Below are 22,397 nucleotides of genomic sequence, written 5' to 3' on the forward strand. Positions count from 1 at the left end.
TACCACTAGATGAGGGATGGGGGGTAGACGGATGGATTGATTGATTGATAGATAGATAGATTGATTGATTTATTTAAAAAAAATTACCTGCATACAAAATCGGTGGTTTTGCAATAGTCACTGACTATTTCCCTGCACTGATTAAATGCAATCATGACACCCTCTGTTTCTCTGATGTGAAAATGGACTGTAAATTGTTTGCTTGTAAAGATTCATCTTAGTAGTTGACTGATGTGATGACACATGTGCTTTTAAATATCCATACCTGAATTTACAACAGGCCATTCATCATAAGCATCAAGTGATTAATAGACACATCACAACATGTATCCCTGTTGTGTTGTAGATTCTAGCTGATACACAAATTCCTTCGCTTGCTGATAAATGATGCATTATAAAGATGAAAAACGGTTCTCTCTCTTTTTTTTTGAGGTATTGTGATTTTCGGTTGTAACATGGCAGTTTAGAGAACGCCTAGAGTTATGAAATCCACATGATCATCTGTTAAAAAGCAGAAAACACTGAGGCTCTGACCTACATGAATGTTAACATAACATTTTAACGTGTAGAATGGATGATGCATTAAATCTTAGAGAAATGGTCTAGGGATCCCCAGCACTTTATCTATTGTGCTCTATTATGATTTAAATGACAAAACAATCGTAATAAAATGACTGCAATATATAAATATATTACCAGTCTGGTTGATCCTTGGGAAGGAGAGATTACTTGTCTTTTAGTAACTTGCCATTTGTCCAGGTGATCGTTGAGCTTTTTCTCTCTCTTTCCATTTCTTTCTGTCTCTCCACACCCCAATTTAAGGGGGTGGAAATGACCTATTTCTTTACTCACACTCTACAAACTCTCAGCCTATGGTACAAACTGTGGTCCGTTCAGAGCCGTGTTGCTCCAGGCTCCAGCATGACAGTGTCTGCTTGAGCTGATTCATCTGCTGTTTTAACTCTGTGTCAGATACAACTACAGCAGAGACCATCTGTTTGAAGGTCCATAGGCAGGGAGATCTCACAGGCCCTTTTCAATTACATTATGAACGTACAAGACTGCAAATGAGTGCATTTTCCTGTACGTATAAAAGTAGAAATATTTGAATACAGATTAGTACATAAAAAAAACGTTAGTCCAGAAACATGGGATCTTGGACTACATAATTATGCCATTTGCGTAGCTCTACCTCAAATATATTTTAACAAAAATTTCTGCATAAATAAAAAGGATCATTAGAATGAATGAATAAATAAAAAAAATACATAAATGTTGTGTTTTACAGTAAGATATTTGGCTTATTTCTACACATTACTACGCATCTTTACTATGCATATGAAGTAGCTTGGAAATAACCAGTTAATATTACCAGTGTGGCTCAAGAAATCATGCGAGGATCCCCTGTACACAACGTAGGTGCCCTGCCCTGGTGTTTATATCACATTTCTGTTTACAAGCACCTGATGCATTACTCTGACATCGAAGTCTGACATTTTCATTGAAATATGTGTCATCAAGGCATTTAACTGTAATAATACAAAGTAATCTTAAGGTATTCACAGAAGGCTCCGTTCTTAATCTTAATGTAAACATACACAGACGCCTGTCACACCATCTGCTGTTGATGGAAGAGCTGAGTATCTGTGATAAATAATAAGGATATTCTGACAGCTGTGTTCAAAATGTCAATCAACAAAGCAACAGAAAAAAATCTTTAAAAAATAAAATAAAATACAAATCCCCAAATTGTTCCCACAAAGTTGTAAGCAGAGCATTGTCCAAAATATCTCGGTATGCTGAAAGATTAAGATTCCCCTTCACTGGAATTAAGAGGTCTTGCCCAACCCCTGAAAAACAGTCACACACCATTTACCCTCCTCCACCACTTTATAGTTGGCACAAAGCAACTGTAAAACCCAGACTAGCCCATCAGACTGCCAAACAGAAAAGCCACTTTTATAAACCATGTGACTTCAGCACTCAATGACCCCGCTCTATGATTTTACATGGTCTTCTGACCACTTTGTGGCTGAGTCGCTGCTGTGCCTAAACACTTCCTCTTTCCAATAATACCACTTACAGTTGACCATGGAATATCATGCAGAGATGAACTTTGACGAACTAATTTATTCCAAAGGTGGCATACAATTAAAGTACCATGCTTTGATTGACTGAGCTCTTCAGAATGACCCTTTTTTCCACAAATGTTTTGTAAATGCAGACTGCATTGCTAGGTGATACATTTTATACATAGCTAGGTGCATCATACAAAAAAAAAAAAAAAAAAAAAAGGAAATATTTATCCTCCTTTCTTTCCTGTCCCTGTCAGAGCCACCCTGATAACAAGCAGTCAAACAGCAAATACATACATCCATTTGATTGGCATTTTATAGATAGAAATGTTCTTGCAAAAGTGCAAGCTGTGGCAGCAGTAAAATATGAGAAATGGTGAACGGCTTTCTGTGACCTCTACCGTTTCTCAATGTGATGGATGGACATCACTTAGCTTTTCTCCACCCCTCAACAGGGCAGGACGGAGCACTGGATTAAAAGATCTGTAATAGCAACTGCGCTTAAAATACCCAGTTTCTGCACAACCAATTTATGAGGGAAGAAGAAATGAGAAAAGAGAATGTGACAGGAGAAGAAAGACAGGAAGGCCCCTGGGGGCCATGCAGTGGTGTTTACATTGACATTTATACCTCTGTGCATCTAGCTGGAGCTGCCTGAAAACTTATGTAAAATAGACAATGAAGTCCATGATGAAGTCTCTCTCTGTTTCTTTATTTTAGCTCACAGTGAGACAGCGGGTTTAGCAGCCTTAATGCAGAAAGTATTTAACATTTAAAAATAAATGACATTATCTGTTTAAAACCGTGTTATATTGTGGGTTGTTTTCATTAAGATCCAGATTTGTCAAGCGGTAGAAAGCTGACCTTTCACAAACCAGTGGGGTGCTAAAAAGGCGGTGGAGGGATTGATAAAGAGAGAGAGCGAGAGAGAAAAAATATTTTTGTCAGCACAACAGAGGCTATCTAACCACAATATGGCACAGTGAGAAGCCTAACGGACCACAAAGAGGAAATATCAGAGATCGAATGGGAGGTCTGTACAGCAGGAAGAAAAAATAAATAAATAATTCACAACAGATGTCATTTAACAGCCACGTCTCCGAGTGTGCCACTGGTCTTGAGACGCTCCACTCAGTATTCCACTGGAAGCAGGGAATAGCCAGCTAATCCAGCCAAAAATGAATACAGGCAGCCGAGCACATACACGCCATCCAAGCAAGCCCGTGGACTAACACGCATACAAACAAAAGCGGGCCGGTTGTAAATTGTGTATGACAACAAATAAATAGACAAATCTGTAAGGAAAAGTCTGGTGCTCCAACAAAAAAAGAGCAACGGACTTCAAACACAAACAAGCTGTAGAAAGGAACTTGTCTGATTATTTCATTGGGCTGTCCTGGATTTTTTTTTTTTTTTTTTTTACTACATAGTAAGACTCACTATATATATATATATATATATATATATATATATATATATATATATATATATATATATATATATATATATATATATATATATATGTTTTTAAAAGAAGTATCTTCTGCTCACCAAGGCTGCATTTATTTGATAAAACAAACAAAAATAAATAAAAAAACAGTAATATTGTGAAATATTATGACAATTTAAAATTACTGTTTTCTATTTTAATATATTTTAAACTGTAATTTATTTCTGTGATCAAAGCTGAATTTTCGGCATCATTACTCCAGTCTTCAGTGTCACATGATCCTTCAGAAATCATTCTATGTTGATTTGACGCTCAAGAAACATTCATTATTATTATCAATGTTGAAAACAGTTGTGTACAATTTTTTTTCCAAAATTCTTTGATGAATAGAAAGTTCAAAAGAACAGCATTTATTTAAAATAGAATATTTTCTAACATTATAAATGTCTTTACTGTAACTTTTGATCAGTTTAACTCATCCTTGATGAATGAAAGTATTGATTTATTTTATTTCTTTCCCCCAAAACTAAAATTAAAATTCTTACTGACCCCAAACTTTTGAACGGTAGTGTTTAATGTTACAAAAGCTTTAGATTTCAGATAAATGCTGTTCTTTTGAAGTTTCTATTCATCATAGCATCATGAAATAAAAATGTAAATAACTGTTTTCAACATTGATAATAATCATAAATGTTTCTTGAGCATCACATCATCATATTAGAATGATTTTTGAAGGATCATGACACTGAAGACTGGAGTAATGATGCTGAAAATTCAGCTTTGATCGCAGGAATAAATTACACTTTACTGTATATTCACATAGAAATTTAAATTGGAATAATATTTCACAATATTACTGTTTTTGTTTGTATTTTTAATCAAATAAATGCAGCCTTGGTGAGCAGAATATACTTCTTTTAAAAACATTAAAAATCTTACTGACCCCAAACTTTTGAACGGTAGTGTATGTATATATATATATATATATATATATATATATATATATATATATATATATATATATATATATATACAGTGAGGAAAATAAGTATTTGAACACCCTGCTATTTTGCAAGTTCTCCCACTTAGAAATCATGGAGGGGTCTGAAATTGTCATCGTAGGTGCATGTCCACTGTGAGAGACATAATCTAAAAAAAAAAATCCAGAAATCACAATATATGATTTTTTTACTATTTATTTGTATGATACAGCTGCAAATAAGTATTTGAACACCTGAGAAAATCAATGTTAATATTTGGTACAGTAGCCTTTATTTGCAACTACAGAGGTCAAACGTTTCCTTTAGTTTTTCCACCAGGTTTGCACACACTGCAGGAGGGATTTTGGCCCACTCCTCCACACAGATCTTCTCTAGATCAGTCAGGTTTCTGGGCTGTTGCTGAGAAACACGGAGTTTGAGCTCCCTCCAAAGATTCTCTATTGGGTTTAGGTCTGGAGACTGGCTAGGCCACGCCAGAACCTTGATATGCTTCTTACAGAGCCACTCCTTAGTTATCCTGGCTTTGTGCTTCGGGTCATTGTCATGTTGGAAGACCCAGCCTCGACCCATCTTCAATGCTCTAACTGAGGGAAGGAGGTTGTTCCCCAAAATCTCGCAATACATGGCCCCGGTCATCCTCTCCTTAATACAGTACAGTCGCCCTGTCCCATGTGCAGAAAAACACCCCCAAAGCATGATGCTACCACCCCCATGCTTCACAGTAGGGATGGTGTTCTTGGGATGGTACTCATCATTCTTCTTCCTCCAAACACGTTTAGTGGAATTATGACCAAAAAGTTCTATTTTGGTCTCATCTGACCACATGACTTTCTCCCAGGACTCCTCTGGATCATCCAAATGGTCATTGGCAAACTTAAGACGGGCCTTGACATGTGCTGGTTTAAGCAGGGGAACCTTCCGTGCCATGCATGATTTCAAGCCATGACGTCTTAGTGTATTACCAACAGTAACCTTGGAAACGGTGGTCCCAGCTCTTTTCAGGTCATTGACCAGCTCCTCCCGTGTAGTTCTGGGCTGATTTCTCACCTTTCTTAGGATCATTGAGACCCCACGAGGTGAGATCTTGCATGGAGCCCCAGTCCGAGGGAGATTGACAGTCATGTTTAGCTTCTTCCATTTTCTAATGATTGCTCCAACAGTGGACCTTTTTTCACCAAGCTGCTTGGCAATTTCCCCATAGCCCTTTCCAGCCTTGTGGAGGTGTACAATTTTGTCTCTAGTGTCTTTGGACAGCTCTTTGGTCTTGGCCATGTTAGTAGTTGGATTCTTACTGATTGTATGGGGTGGACAGGTGTCTTTGTGCAGCTAACGACCTCAAACAGGTGCATCTAATTTAGGATAATAAATGGAGTGGAGGTGGACATTTTAAAGGCAGACTAACAGGTCTTTGAGGGTCAGAATTCTAGCTGATAGACAGGTGTTCAAATACTTATTTGCAGCTGTATCATACAAATAAATAGTTAAAAAATCATATATTGTGATTTCTGGATTTTTTTTTTTTAGATCATGTCTCTCACAGTGGACATGCACCTATGATGACAATTTTAGACCCCTCCATGATTTCCAAGTGGGAGAATTTGCAAAATAGCAGGGTGTTCAAATACTTATTTTCCTCACTGTATATATATATATATATATATATATATATATATATATATATATATATATATATATATATATATATATATATATATATATATATATATATATATATAACTCTATTCCCGCTCATTTGCAGGGTCTGCTTCACACACACATGGTTCGGCACATGTTTTACGTCGGATGCCCTTCCTGACATAACCTAGCACTGAGAGTGCTGGGACACATTCACATTCACACACAATATCAATTTGCATATCCAATCCACCTAACCTGCATGTCTTTGGACTGTGGATGAAACCGGAACACCCGGAGGAAACCCACACTGTCGCCTCTTCATGCTATGAGGCGACAGTGCTACACACTGAGCCATATACATAAGAAGAATCAAAACTCTAAAGAAAGAAACCAACATATTTTGTTGATCCTGAAACAACATCCCCGTCTGAAAATGCCTAATGACCCCCATTGTATGGACAAATAACACAAGAAGAGAAATTTCTTAAAATATAATCTTTTATTTTTCTACAGAACAGACAGACAGTCATCTATGTTCGATACTGATGACGGTAAGTAAAAGATGACAATTCATATTTTTCAGTGAACTTTACCTTCATTAACATTGATAATCTTTGTTATGTTAAGGTTTTTTTTCCCCCAAAAGTTATTTTGAGCAAAATAATGTATAAAAATTGGCAGTAAAAATATCTAGTCTAGCTTAGTTTTGCCACACTTTTGCAAAGTACAGACACAGAGAGTTGGTCCCAACAGTAGGTATTTTCTCTCAATGTCTTGTTGCCATGATGAATAGACGGTCTCCAATTACTTGATTATTTGGGGTGTTTTGTTATTTTGGTTGAGATTACTACAGCAGCAGGTTATTGTTCCCTAGCACCTAACTTTCAAACACAACACACTTTCCTCTCTCTGTAATATCTCAGATGTTCAGCCTTCAACCGCTGGGGAGTGAATCACCATTCACTTTCTGTAATGGACACTACTTCACCAGGCTTTTCTCATTCCCTACTGCTCTCTCTCTCTCTCTCTCTCTCTCTCTCTCTCTCTCTCTCTGTCTCTCTCTCTCTCTCTCTCTGTTCTTTTTATTTGATAGTGTGCGAAAGGTCAGTTCTAAGGTTAACAACTTTTTGAGCAATGATTTTTGTCTGTAAACATGGGATATTTGGTAAGACCCACAAGTCATTTATACTTGACATTCGAATACTGTGGTAAAACAAAAGCCGCTTTTCCACCGCTGGGCAAATCCGTTCTCATTGGTTAACCATTCCATTCTGTGCTGATCCGGCCCAGCCGGTACAGATATGGTTTCATTTTTCACTGCGGGGCTTATAATAAAGCTCTTTGGAATGTAATACAAATGTGTCAGTCATTACTGATGGAGGATGATCAGATTTTTTCTACTAATTTTTATTATTAACTTGCATTAACTACCCTTAAATTGGCCAGCTAGAGAAAAACTGTTAGCCAGACAACAGACAAACGACCAATCCTGAGTGGCGAGGTCACTACACGCATTCTACCAGCACAGTTCAACACTGTTAGCCAATCGTGCTGAGAATTCCAGGCTAAGAATGGTTTGTAATTGTGCCATACTGAAACAAGCTAAAGTCAAAATATAACCGAAACGTTCGTTACCGTTCTTGGAACCGTTCTCATTCGGCCCGACGGTGGAAAAGAGACTAAAGTCTGTTAAGGTACTGCCGATTTTACAATATGTGAGTGAAGTAAAACTATGTTTTGGCATGGGTATTCAATAAATCACCTTCATCAACAATAAAAAGTATTTCACCGGACCTTTCCTTCCTATCCTTTGACCGATCAAAGGACTGATCCTTTGCAAAAGGACTTCCTTCATTCCCATAGTAAATTCGAAGGAGGTTTTGCAGCTGAGTGACATATAAGCTGGCATTAACTCTGCTGGCTTATTTGGATGTATTGCTCTGATTTTTTTCCAGATCCATATATGCATTCATCAAGCCAGAATACTTTACAGAAGTACCCAAGTGTTCCCTGGCTAACCATTAATAAAAAATGCATGAATATGAAAGGAATAAATCCAGACAGCTGTTTAGTAGACAAAACGCCCTGTTCCCGAAAGCAATCTCGGCTCAAAGCACCTGCCCTCAATCTTACTTAACAGACAGTAGCTCTTGCTAAGCTATGGCACCTGTGCTCTTATCAGAGCAGAGATGCCTATTAAATGGATGTTTCCGCATTCATTCCTCAGTTCGGTGAAGGCCAAACTATGGAAATACTGTCAGCTAAATCATATTTCTTAAAAACTGTTTTGGATTAATGGAGTGGATACTTTTGAATCAAGACATTCTTGAACAACATTGCATCAAGAGGCTTTTTCCTAAATGCATTTTGATGATTTATATCATTACATTTGCAAGTTTTGGGTCAGTAAGATTTTTCTTTTAAAATAAATAAATTTGGTAACACTTTGTTTTGATGGTCACTTTTGATCTTTCTGTTGACTATAAGTAACTTTGCAACTACATGTCAACTAACTCTCATTAGAGTATTAGTAGACTGTCTGCTCTGCTAACACTTTATTGAGATGGTCCTTTAACAGACATTATACTGATTGATTATACTGATTATACTGATATACATTATTGCAACTACATGTCAACTTATTCTAACCCTAATCCTACCAGTCTACTAATACTATACCAACACTTATTTAGAGTAAACACAATGTGTTTAAGAGACCATCAAAATAAAGTGAAACCATTAAATTGACCAAAAGTCAAAATTAAGACATTTAAGTCAAGACAAGTCAAGTCAAGTTTATTTATAAAGCGCTTTTCACAACACAGATTGTATCAAAGCAGCTTCACAGTATTAAATTAAAATAATACATCAATGTTTGTTTCTAGTTTGTTTCTTTTGTAACATTTATAATGTTACAAAAGTTTTCGATTTCAAATAAATGTTGTTCTTTTGAACTTTCTATTCATCAAAATAATCTGGGAAAAAATATATATATTGATAGCAATCCATTGTTATAAAAACATCTTAAAATGAAAATAATATAGCTATTTGAATAGTGGGAAAAATAATTCACAGTATTGCTGTACTTTTGTCACCTCTTCTATCATCAGACATCAGAAATTGTTTTAAAAGTCGATCTCTGCTGTGATCTTACCTCTACCTGTCTATATTTTCTTTACCAGGAGTGTGTGTGTGTGTGTGTGTGTGTGTGTGTGTGTGTGTGTGTGTGTGTGTGTGTGTGTGTGTGTGTGTGTGTGTGTGTGTGGAAAAAAACATCCTCCGCCCCTGTGCTAAATCTTAGCTCACACTGAGAGATAAGAGCAAAGGATTGAGTTATCAAGCAGGGGGGTTTTAGATACAAGTCATTCCTGAAAAAAAAAAAGAAAAAGAAAAACAGAGGGTGAATAGGGTTTCATTACTGAAGCAGAGTCCATTTGCTCACAGTTTTTCACAAGCAGACACTGAGCCATTAAACCCACTGGTCACAGCAACACCAGTTCAATCGAGCAACTTAGGCAAGTTTAACCAATTACTGCTGATTCAAACATAATACATATTAATGAGAGCACTGATTAGGCCAATTTATTATATATAAATAAATGGGCTCATGTCAGAAACCCAAACTTACTTTTAAACCTAACATTGACTATTTACTTTGTAAGATTCATTTTGGAACCAGTGTATTGTATCAATCTAAAAATTGTTTTACATTTAATGTTAAAACAAAAACTCTCTTTCTATCTGTAGATTATCAGAATGCATCTAAAACTAATATTTTACCTTTTACTACTGCTACAACTACAGCTTACGATAAATTGTGCACTCAATGGTTGCAGTTTATCTTCAAATGTGTACATTTTAACTACCCTTATTATTTGTGACAGTTTATTGTTTATCATATCAATAAACATTCTTCACATTATTATTTTATTTCTTACTCCTTTAGTTAAGAAAGTATTTGGGAAGAAAGCATGTAGGTATAAGGCTCCTGCAGATTGGAATGATCTACCTTTAAATGTACAATCTTTGACTTCATTTTATATGTTTAAAAATGGTTTGCTTCTTTGTTTTGAAACATGCTGTACTTGCTTTAGATGATATTTTTATGTTTGTATTTTGTAGTGGTGTGTTTGTTGTTTTGAATGATGTGATTGTTGTTGTTGTGTTGTTATAAAACTTTTCAAGGAAAAGGACCCCCTTGAAAACGAGATGATGCATCTCACAGGGTTTATCCTAAAGAATAACATGTGTTACAAAAGGGCTTTTCACACTGCGCTTAACCCCGGGTTATCATCGTTCTAAACACAACTTTAAACCCCGGGTAAAGGAACGTTTCACACTTGTAATTTAGAACCAGGGTTAGCTCCGCTTTTTACGGAAAAACTGTGGGAAAACAGTGGGAAACGCGAAGCAAGATAACCCATGATTCAGTTTACCCAGGGTTTAGAATGCCCTAATAAGAGTTAGTTGACATGTAGTTGCAAAGTTACTTATAGTTAGTAGATTTTCTAAAGTGGACTATTACGGTAAAATAAAGTGTAAGTGCAAAATGTTTTTTATAGCATGCATTTCATTTTTAACTGTTAAATATATAGATATGTGACTTTGACCATGCATGGAGAGAGTGAGAGAATGAAACCGAGAGAGAAAGGAAGTGTTCTCACGGGCCTTGTCTTTCCTAGTATGTGATAATGGGGTCTGTAATGCACGGTGTTCTTACTAATGGAAACACAGAGAGCTTGGCGGAACTGAAAAATGAGACGCACTAAAAGCAGAGGGCAAAAAAAAAAAAAAAATACAATTACCTGTTCAATTCACAAAATAAAAAATGGGATGCTGGCATGACAATGTAATTCCACTGGGAATATAAAAGAAGGAGAGTGCATCCACAGTGAAAATAAATAAATAAGCTAAAATAATATTATTTTAGCATCATATTTGATATTATGTTTGTGAATAAACATGACTTAATAAATGGCTTAATACAAGTGTGCCATATTATATTGTGTGGTAACTTTAATAAAAAATAAATAAAATAATAATAATAAATATATGTATATAAAGTTTTATTTTAGAGCTAAACTTAAAGCAGAATGCAAAAAAACCCCATGAACCCTTTTAGCAAATGACCAATAGAAAAGAAAGCGCCACTGGTGAATCTATCAAATTATAACATTTACAAATACCTACTCCTCGCTAACCTGGTCCAATGAACTGTGCAAATGTAAACAATGGAAATCTCAACATTGAGCGGTGAAACCACTCAGTCACAACTGGCAACACAAAACAACCTTATCGTTTTAATTCTTGGATTTTTTCACCCTAATTACTGGGCAAAAAAATGGTAAAATATGTCATTTCGGACTATCTATGTCTCTTTATTAGCGAACAGAATCCCCCTTTAGCAAATGAAAGTATTAAATATGCATGTCACCGATTAACTGAGCCAATTGTGGTTTAATGTCGAGATGTAAAGTCAGCCTCTGGTAAACGATGTGACGTGACCCCATCAGTCAGCAACGCCGACAGCATCATGAACTTCAGCTCTCGGTGACTCAATGTTTTATGACACATGCGCTCTATGACAGACTGGAATGTTCTTATCTCTTACAAGCAAATGAACTGCCTTAAGAGATCATTGACCGCCTGGGCCCTTCCGTAACCCAATCAGCTACCAGTCAGTTTTTCTTTTATTTGTTTGTTTATTTTTTTCTTTTCCCATAGCTGCAGCCATTATGCAGTTCTCATCAGCAGAATGGGGCACTTGGTAGCACAGTGTGCTAGATGCTATAAATGAAAAGTGAAATAGTAATTTACTCAGGATGAGGGGTCTCTAGTACTGAGTGGGGAGTCATGTGGACATTAACCAGCTCAGTGGGCACAACGTCTCTGCCTTGCAAATGACCCATTCTAATAAATGCATTATCATAAATAGTAAGTGACTCATGAAACCATGGAAATGGCTAACCTCAGTTTAGGTCGCCAAATAATTGTCCTGTTGGGTGATTGTTTCATAGTGGGCTGGTGCATTTATAGCACAAGTAAGAACCCTTATCCTTAGATTAATTCATCCTGCAGTTCTGTTACATAACTGCTGTTGCAGAAAGCATACATCTGTTCTTTTATTAAAAAAGTGCCTCTTTATTTGGAAAAATAAAATAATAAAATAAACTACAATTCCTGAACACATACTGGTAGTTGTCTCTGCATATTACTTTGGGAATGCATTTTAATATCAGATAAATGACTAACTTCACCTTTAAATTGACACATTCAACATACATGGTCCACTACGGTTAACATGTTTGGGGTCAGAAGGGTTTTTTCCCCCCAAGAAAGTTCTTCGAAACTTTCTGGTCATTTCAACACTTTTTTGTTTTTATTAATAATAATAATAATAATAATAATATAAGGATCATGTAATAGAAAGATAATGTGGCACTGGAGAGTTGTCGCAGTAATGGCTGCTGAAAATGGAGCTTTGTTCTGTCAGGACCACTATTGTCAAATACGATTGGCAATTGCGTAGAGTTAGGATTGGCGGTATGGCTCTGTTCTGCCCCCCTTAGGGTAAACAGAACAGAACCAACATGAACGTATTGCAGATATAATTAATTTACGATTTTAAAGTACAACATATTTCGAGAAATTATTCAAATCAGAATGCCATACTGACTGGACGAGAGGAGGAGCTGGGGATGGAGGAGGGTAATAGCTCCTGAGAAACACGATAGCTGCTGATAATACTGAAGGTAATACTTATATATGTATACAGTGATATGCGTCGTATTCCTATAGGCTGAGTGTCAGCTGATGCGAGCTTGACTAACGTGACCTGCCAGAACTGACACTATGCTTAATATGACTGAAAATATAAACATTTTAAAATATATGCAGTAGATATATAACAGTTATTTTAAAATGTAATACAATATAATTTATTTTAACTGTATTTTAATCCAATAAATGCAGCTTTATTGTGCACAACAACTCTCTATTCAAAAATAATACATTTTTACAAACCTTTAAATGTTAGTGTGTGAGAGAGCTAAAGGAAATAAGAGAGAGAGAAAGAGATTCATTCAGGTTTATTCAAATACTATGCAAACAAACATCATGTAGGGAATGTGACAGATTTCAACTGCAAACTTAATATAACTTAATTTGAAAGCAGCAGGACCATGCAACCAGGTCAAAGTTTAGTTGGATAACAACTGCCAGTTGCACTAAAAAAACCAAGTTAAGTGTTCATAGTGTTTATTAGGTGTAGAGGTCAGGCTATTTTTATGCCCCCCTCTGTAAGGTGCATACGGGTCAGCAAACCAAAGCACAGGCAAGTCTAAGAGCCTCTCCTCCTGACAACGGGAGCTGTCCATGGTGCTTAAAGATGAAAATACTGACTGTGGAGGTCCAGCACCATTCAAAACATCTTTCTTTACTGAGAAAGAGGGGGTTTCTGGTTTAGATCTTATGATTGTGTGTATGTAACATTGTGCTTCATGATAATTAAGATTTAGACGTATTCTTCTAACGTTCATACTTGCATACATACTCTTGTAACATACCGTACTCTGTGGTATATATATATATTTATATATTACTGTGTTTATGCTGTGCCTGTCCACATCGCACAGTATAACAACTTAATTTTTGCAGTGTTTGTCAAGGCTTTAATTTACATCTCTCATAGAAATGCACTTGCATCTTTTGTTTTAGTTGATTTACTTTGACATTTGATTATGTTAATGTTGCCCCACAGACAGACAGACAAACACACACACACGTTGTGTTTCCATGTTTTATGGAGAAGTTCCATTGACATAATGGGTTGGGATCCGGGACCACATACTGTATGAGGCATTACGGACCCCCTGTAACAAGCAATTAACAGACTTAAGGCCCGTTCACACCAAGGACGATAACTATAAAGATAACGATACAGATAGAATTCTAAAAATCGTTCTCCATATTAAAGAATAACAGAGTTCACACCACAACTATAATGATAAAGATATGAGGAACGATATCGTTGGGATCACTTTCAGAACGATTTTTTTTCCAGCTGTCAAACGATAAAACACTGACAGACAATCAGAATCCATTCTAATTTAAAGGTCTTGCGCATTTAAAATGGATCTGGATCATCCGGGCGCGCGCGTGCTTAGAATATAAAGACCGTTAACGCATATATAGTTATCTTTATTGTTATCTTTATAGTTATCGTGCTTGGTGTGAATGGGCCTTTAGGGTGGTCTCCAAAATATTTTTATTTCAGTAAAAATAATAATAACAAAACTGATTAAATTAACAGTGTATACGGAGAATTTCTTGAATTAATTATTTACAATCATGACTGAAGTTTGTGTTTAAAGAGAAATGACAACTAACCTAAAATGTAAATGTAAATGTAAAATGTGTTTCAATATAAAAGTGAGGATTCAGTTCTCTTTCACAGCTTATTGCACTTGCAGGGTCAAATAAACACAATTATGTCAAAATGCACATTAACAATGTGTGGAGTATACACGTAAACAGTCTGTTATGTCCTACACGAGCGTAAACAGTTGGGAGAAAATAAGATACTAATAAGTATATTAGATCCACGCACTCATTCTAAAAGGGATAGTTCAGCCATAACTACTAAAGCAACCTCTTAAACTGTTGCCGCCTGTTTTATTAATGTTAATTAAAAAAAAAAAAAATCACTCTGCTTTTGACTGAATGACTTTTGTATCTTTGATATGAACCAATTTATATTTAATTCATACAGTGAAGACTATACAGTCTTTTATTTAAACATTTGATTATTTAATTTCTATGGTATTTCTTACTACATATAAAATAAATCTAGGCAACTGTACCGGAAAAACATTTTTGTTGTGTTTTTTCTTTTTTTTTAATATTTTTAATATCAAAAATAAACTAAAATTTTCTGCCTTGCATTATAACTATAATAACAGCTTAAATGGCATTTGTTTGATAATATTACGAATTTGATAAGAATCGATTTTTAATCAAATTGTGACCTCAAGAATCGCGAGGTATCAAAAGATTCCCACCCCTACTATTTGACCATGTCAGAAGATCATAGTAGAACATGAAACCAACATGAAACTACACAACCAGACAATTAATTTAAAGAATTTTAAAGACAACCAGTGGTGAGATAACTGTAACACCTCTATTCAGCAGTCAGCCAGCACTAATCATTCCTTCATATAACCTTCACACCAGGTAGCTAATAGCGAGGCCACACGTAGCAGTGCTGCTGAGCTGTCCTTTGTGACAGAGATTTTTCATTGTGCTGTGAAGTTGACATGGTTTTCAAAGAGCTCCTGACACTGAATGAGATTTCAGCTTCCTTTCTTTGCATTATTTTGCCCTACAGAAACATCTCTTCAGATCTGAAAGACAAAGTTCTTCAATCTAGCCATCAGCTGCTAGTTTCCCAAAGCTGCGGCTGCCTGTCAGCCAACCAGACGGGGCCTTGATTTCAAAGGTATAAGGCTGGAGTCTCTCAGCAAGACTCATCTCTGATCTTCCCCTTTACCACTTTCAGAGCCACACAAATGCCTGCGAATCAGCTCTTTAATAACGTAATCTTTACGGTGTTGTGATGTGGAACCTAGACAATTTCTTCTAAAGACCATTCAAAAATCCTGCACCTTGTGAAGCGTAAAAATCAGCACAAATATGAGCCATCACGCCACACTGAAAAGTGCTCTGCTATCCTGACACAAGCATTCTGATTGCGGGACCGATGTTGAATGGAGTTGCAGGCGTGTGGTGCGCTGTCTCGAGTGTAAAAGTAGCTTTCAGCTGCGTTGGGAGGTGGAGGCGGTCAATCTGAAAGGAGTTCACACAGCGACTCAGTATTTTCTGGACCAGTCGGGCCTTTCCACTCTCACTCTGTAATCACTCTTATGGACATGACTTAATTAAACCATCAGATCAGCTAGCACAGTCCTCTGCAAATTAAAAAGAAATTAGGATGGCAGATGTGTCTTTAATAGCTTAATCATGCCTCTATATTGCATCTATTAAAACATACAAGGTGTAATATTTCTCAAATATTCCTAAGCCACTGGTGTGCATGCGGTTGAAAAAGCAATATGATTTGTGAGAAAAAATACAATGTGTCATGTAAATGCATGAGGCCAGTTATTTTGGGCCTCAGCATGTGTTAAAAGTGTAAAAAGTGAAATACTGAGAGGCGGAATTGGCAGGGGTGATGATGTAGCCTGCTAAATGTGAAAGTGAGCAGGATTGTTTTTAACCCTGTTTTTAAACTTCAGCTCAGCATTACTGATGATATCATATGACTATCTGAATTATATCTTGGTGGCCAGTTGCATAAACATAGCCACTATGTTAAGACTGTGTCTTAAGAACTATTCTAACCAACTACACTACGAAAATTATTTTCTTCTAAATATTTTTGTCTTGTTTTCCAGTACAAATATCTTAACATTCTTAAATCAAGATACATTTTACACGAGAAGCCGTCTTGTTTTCAGAAAACAAAAAAACAAAAAACTAAAATTAAATGAGTTTATGCTTAAAACAAAATTGCCAATGCAGTCAGAAAACTTAATTTAAAGGCAAAACCAGATTATTTTTCTGACCCCTCTGGCAGATATTTCTTCTTGTTTTAAGCATAAACTCGTTTAATTTTTCAGAAAACATCAAACTTGTCAAACTTTTTGAACAAAGTCTTTTGTCATTTTGCTCCTCAATTAAATGTATATTGATTTATGAATGTTTAGATATTTGTACTGGAAAACAAGACTAAATTTTTTTTGCAGTTAGTCAGATTCAGATTATACCACTCTACTTTTTATGTTACTGGCACTAAAATATATATATATGACCAGTCTTAAAAAAAAAATTCAGTTTATGCAACTGGCCACTGGAATCAGAGAGCATTTAATATAAAAAATACACATCACATTTAATTCAATAGAGCATTTTAACATTCTGACATCAACACTGACACTGAAGAAGAGGACACACACACACACACACACACACACACTCCTTCCAGTCATGGTCTCTCTAACTACGTTTCATCTTTCAGATATGTGTGTAATTGTTGCATGGCTGAATTAGGAAGCAAAATTGCCGGCACTCCTCTGACGAGCCTAGGATAGAAGAGCTTGAGAGCTCTCAGAGTCTACTACTGTACATTAGGAAACAAATGAAAGGATGGAACAGATGAGAGCACACAGGGCTCAGGAAGGGATCAGATGATAAAAATGTGAGAAAACATCAACCAAACGCCTAATTTTAGTATGCCTCGAGGTACTGAGTTTTTCGCTCTTTCGTTTAAAAAAAGAAAAAGAAAAAAAGAGGGGAAAAAAAACAAGAAAACAATATTGCAACTTATTCACTACGGTCTGTGGTAGATTTTTCCCTAAACCTAACTATCTGGGCTGTCTCCAATCGACATTCCCTTTCTATTCTAAGTCTACCTGGGTTGTCTCCAATCGACGCTTAATAAATAGTCTACCTAACTAACTTGCTTCCCTAACTAGCTTTCTTCCTGCGCAGGAATAATTGACAAACAGACCTTAGCAAATGTCCTTTAAATGCTTTAATCATGGCCGGAGGATCTCTCGAGCAGTTTTCAGAGAATCTCCCCCAAGAAGAAGCAAGGCCGGAGGATCTCAGACAAATTCCATTGAGAATCCCACCAGCTAACTCGAATACAACAGTTTTTATAGAATAGGGAGGTATGGCAAAATGATATGAATTTGATTGGTTCTTCATATGCAAACCCTTCTGTTACTAGGTAAAGCAACCTTTGTTTTAATGATAACTTCATTGATAATCAAGGTTCAAATTTAGTCATCTGTCTTGTTTCAATTCCCAAATTTGTTATTTGTACACTCACACAACCAAAGTCAAAGGGGTATGGCAACAAAACATACGACATTCAAAAACACAAGACAGGACGTTTTAGTACATTGTGTTTCAAAGTGTTATCATGTTAGGCCTGAAAAAGGAAGTAAGGTTAGATGTTAGAGATATGGGCCCGGTTCCCCGATAACGCTCACCCTTAGCGCGCTAAGAAGACTCGAAAGATATATCTTACCAAAGTTGTTCATGTTCCTAAGTGTGTTCCCCGAACCATACCTTAGGAAGCTGCTTAAGATATACCTTCTTACGTGTGACGTTACCCGGCGCTGTCCGTGGCGATGGTGCTGAATTGATTGATATCGATGGCTCGAGAATCAATTATTCTCTCGTGCAGGGGCTGTTTATGTTAGAAAGCGGCGTTCTTTATAAAACAAGCACTTCAGAAATAGTTGAAATTGCATTTATTAGGACTCATGGGATATTATAAAAAATAATCCAAACTATAATAGCCTATAATAGCCTAGCCTACATATTTTTAAATTGTATCATATATTGCTGCCATAATAACCATTTCAAATTTGTACGTGCTTTCTTATCTTTCCCTTTTTTGTTTGCTGAGGTGGAGCTGCGATGAAATATTGTTCTTGGAAATACTTTCCAGCATTTCAGTAATAAAAGTGTAGGCCTACATCTCGGTGCTCGGCAGTGATCAAAAAGGGTTTAAACAGTGGATTTTGAATCTCTTCTTGTAAACTCAGAGATGTGGATTCAGACGGCAATTAAATTATCACACAACCTGTTTGTCAAAAAACAGTAGGTACTAATTTGGCCAGGGATTTTTACGCGGGTTGGGTGAGGAAAAACACTGATATTATGGATTCGGACGGCACTAAAATCACAGACTCACCCCTATAAATGTTTAAAATACCATACAAGCCCATGAAAAACAATATTAGAGTCCGAATAGGACTTAAGTGACAGTAGCCTATGCTTTCACTGGCCTTTAAAAGCACTTTTTAATTAAATTAATAATATTGTATAATAATATAATTAAAAATCTAACAACAATCAGTGTAATGACAATTTTATTCTTTGCATGAAAACACTTGAATTAGCCTAAATGAACACTGTCTGGGTGTATTAAAACTTCAGAATTATATTCATATAGACCTGCAACAGTGATAAGGTAAAGCTAAGAGTGGTCCAGACCAACCTTACGAAAGTGTGACTTACAGAAGATATACTTAGTGTACGAATGTGTCGGGAATTGTGCCATAACGTTAAGAGAGAGGTTAAGGAATAGGTTAAGAACTACTTAGCAATAAGAATGTTTTGGGGAACCGGGCCTGGTTAGTTTGAGACAGTTTACTATTTTATCTATTAAAAATCCACCACAGGTCTCTTCCCTACATGTTCGCATTCATTTTGAGGAGTATTTCTGCTGCATGTTCCTTGCTGAACCACAAACCAGAAACGTGACAGGAACCGCAAGTGGCCAGAACAAACGCTGTGCCATGCTCCACTAGAGGATACTGGCATTTGAAACTGGGTATTTAAACATGTGGAGATGACGTGTTTGACACCTCCGAGTAATTTCATCTCACATGTGCCCTTTGGGGAGAAAATGTCATACTGACACAGCGGATCAGGAAGAAGGAGAACAGAGGAGAAACAAGTCTTCATATGCAAAAAGAAGGTTAGGCAAAGGCACTTCATCCCAACCCCCTTGTCACGTTCGAGCGCCACAAAATAAGCCATCTACTTGTCCCCAAACTGTTACTTTTAAAGTTTCAGGACCCAACAATAAAGGATTTTTTTTTTCTGTCAGCCTGGTCAGGCAAGTAATTCTGCTTTTTACTTGCCATGCCATCATTTTTACAGGCCTCATCAAAAAAGGAATGATACATTTTTATTATATATATATTTTTTTTTTAATTATTAAAAAATATTGTTATTGTCATTAAATGCATTTTTTAGTGCATTTTTTAGTGCTGTCAAATCGATAAATCACGATTAATCACATCTAACATAAATGTTTTTGTTTACATAATATACATGTATATATTATATTTATATATATACAGTATATATGCCTGTGTATGTGTATATATACACAGACACACACACATACATACATACATATACATATACATATATATATATATATACACATATACACAGACGCACAGACATTCAGACATAATATATATAAACTTTTACGCTAGATGCGATTAATTACGATTAATCGATTTGACCACTTTTTTTTATTAAATATTTTTTCCTTTACAAAAAATGTATACAAACTTGAAATTATTCAGCTATAATGTAAGTACACATCAGCTAGATATTATCTTGGTGAGAAAGTAGAATGTGCAATAACAATGTAGAACACATCAAAAGAAAACTTTTAACTTTGCAAGTCATAAAAATGAATGTAGCAGATCAATAGCCCCAAAAGGGCAAGTCGGAGTTCTGTTGACTGGCCTGAAATGCTCTCACGTCAGCCATTTGCCACTTCCCATCTTTATTGTTGAGTCCTGTGTTTTACCAACCTACAGAACCTTGGTACAATTGAAATGCATCTTACCTGTCAGGCCTTCTGAATACAGATGCCAATGTATGGGATGCTTTTCTTTCTTTTTCTTTTTTTGCTCGCAGAAAACCGCGTCAGCAGCAGAAATCACAGCAGTATCTGCAAATGAGATAAACAACAAAAGCTATTAATCTTAATGTGTTATAACAAGCAGATAAATGTGCTTCATCAAAAAACCCATCTGATGCCCGGTTAGACTGACATGGAAGAACATATTGTGTTGTACGCTGACTTGAGAAGCTCCTAGAAAATGAGACATTTGACCATATGTACCGCCTCAAACCCACACTGACTATGCTGCCTAATGGTTTTCCTGGACCAACTATAGCCTTCTCCTGCTGTTCCATTAAACTGCTGCTCTTCCAGCTCAGCATCTGAACTACACTGTTATGCCATCTGTAAGAGATTCTACATCGGCCTTAGGCTGGGTTGGGTTAATAAGCGATCCTGAACCACAAAAGAGAGTTTTATTCATTTATCTTGTCTACATAAAAGAAAGGCACCTGGCACAAAAGCATATTTTGACTCTGGGGTCCACAAGCTTTCCAGAATAAGGCGTTTAATTTAATTGGCCTTGTAATGAGCGGTTTTAAAAGACTGAAAGATGATGGAGCTGATTGTCTGGATATTCAGCCATGCTTTATGGTGGGTCATATAGTTGTTTCCAGTATATCGATGTGGAAGGACCCAGAGTAGAGTCACACAACCGTGCCTGTTTACCACAAACTGGCTTAATAAAGGCAGCAGGTAGAAATTCTCCTGAGAAATACGGATAAGATGTAATGTTTTCCATGAGGTTATCTCCCATGTCAAGAGCTAACTACCTAGCATTTCCTTCGCTACCGTCAATCTTGCACGGTTATGCTGGGTGGGCTATGTGCACAGTTTGCCTTATGCATCAGGGGGCGAAGAACTGTTTGAGGCAAGACTATGAGATTAGATCATTATGAAGAGAAACAACTCCATGGCAAATATCTATTTCAATCAGTGGCTAGATGCGGAGGTTATCGATCAAAAACCACCATCATGCGTACCGCTTACTTCCAATTGAGTGCCATTTTCCAACAGAGAGCTGAAAATAAATATATGTGGCAAGGCAACGCTTGCTTATGGATTAGAGTATTCCTCAGACCCCAGGATTATGAAGATTAAAGTACATTGCAATGAGAGAGACATTCAATTGCATGCCAGCATTCTCACTCAATATGGAAGATTGATGGTTTCCTCCAGTGCTGAGATTTACATATTCTACTGTGAAGAGTGATCGACTTCCATTGCAATGAACGGGAACCAGTCGCATTATAATAAGACTGGAGATGTAAGATGGAGATGAAGCCACAAAGTCAGTTTTTGTTCAACTCCCATCCACCCGACTTACCAGGATGCACTTTGGGATGATGCGAGGAAGACGTGTCTAAAGGATGCCCACAATTCTCTCTGCCCTCATTAAACAAAATGAGGGCAGAGAGGATTGTGGGCATTCAGCCTGATCTCTTAGGAATTTGATGGTAATCAACTACTTTTCAAAATAATAAAATAAATAAATAAATAAAATAAAATAAAGAAATTAATCACAATAAAATTGATCAAAAGTGTCAGTAAAGACATTTAAAATTTTACTAAATATTTCAAATTCAAATAAATACTGTACTTTTGAGGTTTCCACAAAAATATTAATGTTTTCCACATTATGTTGAGTAACAAATCAGCATATTAGAATGATTTCGGAAACATCATGTGAAGACCGAAGTAATGGCGGATAATCACAGAAATAAACTGCA

At 36.4% G+C, this 22,397-nt stretch overlaps 1 protein-coding gene across 1 annotated transcript in view; it reads right to left on the reverse strand.

The window, feature by feature from the left end:
• Positions 1–22,397, reverse strand: part of lingo2 (leucine rich repeat and Ig domain containing 2) — a 303,604-nt gene that overhangs the window by 147,595 nt on the left and 133,612 nt on the right. The window contains exon 3 of the mRNA XM_081382888.1: positions 20,611–20,715. The gene's annotated coding sequence lies outside the window, so the exon portion shown is untranslated. The remainder of the gene's footprint in view (positions 1–20,610; positions 20,716–22,397) is intronic.

The sequence above is a fragment of the Scardinius erythrophthalmus genome (genome assembly GCF_964197995.2).
Source record: "Scardinius erythrophthalmus genome assembly, chromosome: 13".
NCBI classification, from domain to species: domain Eukaryota; kingdom Metazoa; phylum Chordata; class Actinopteri; order Cypriniformes; family Leuciscidae; genus Scardinius; species Scardinius erythrophthalmus.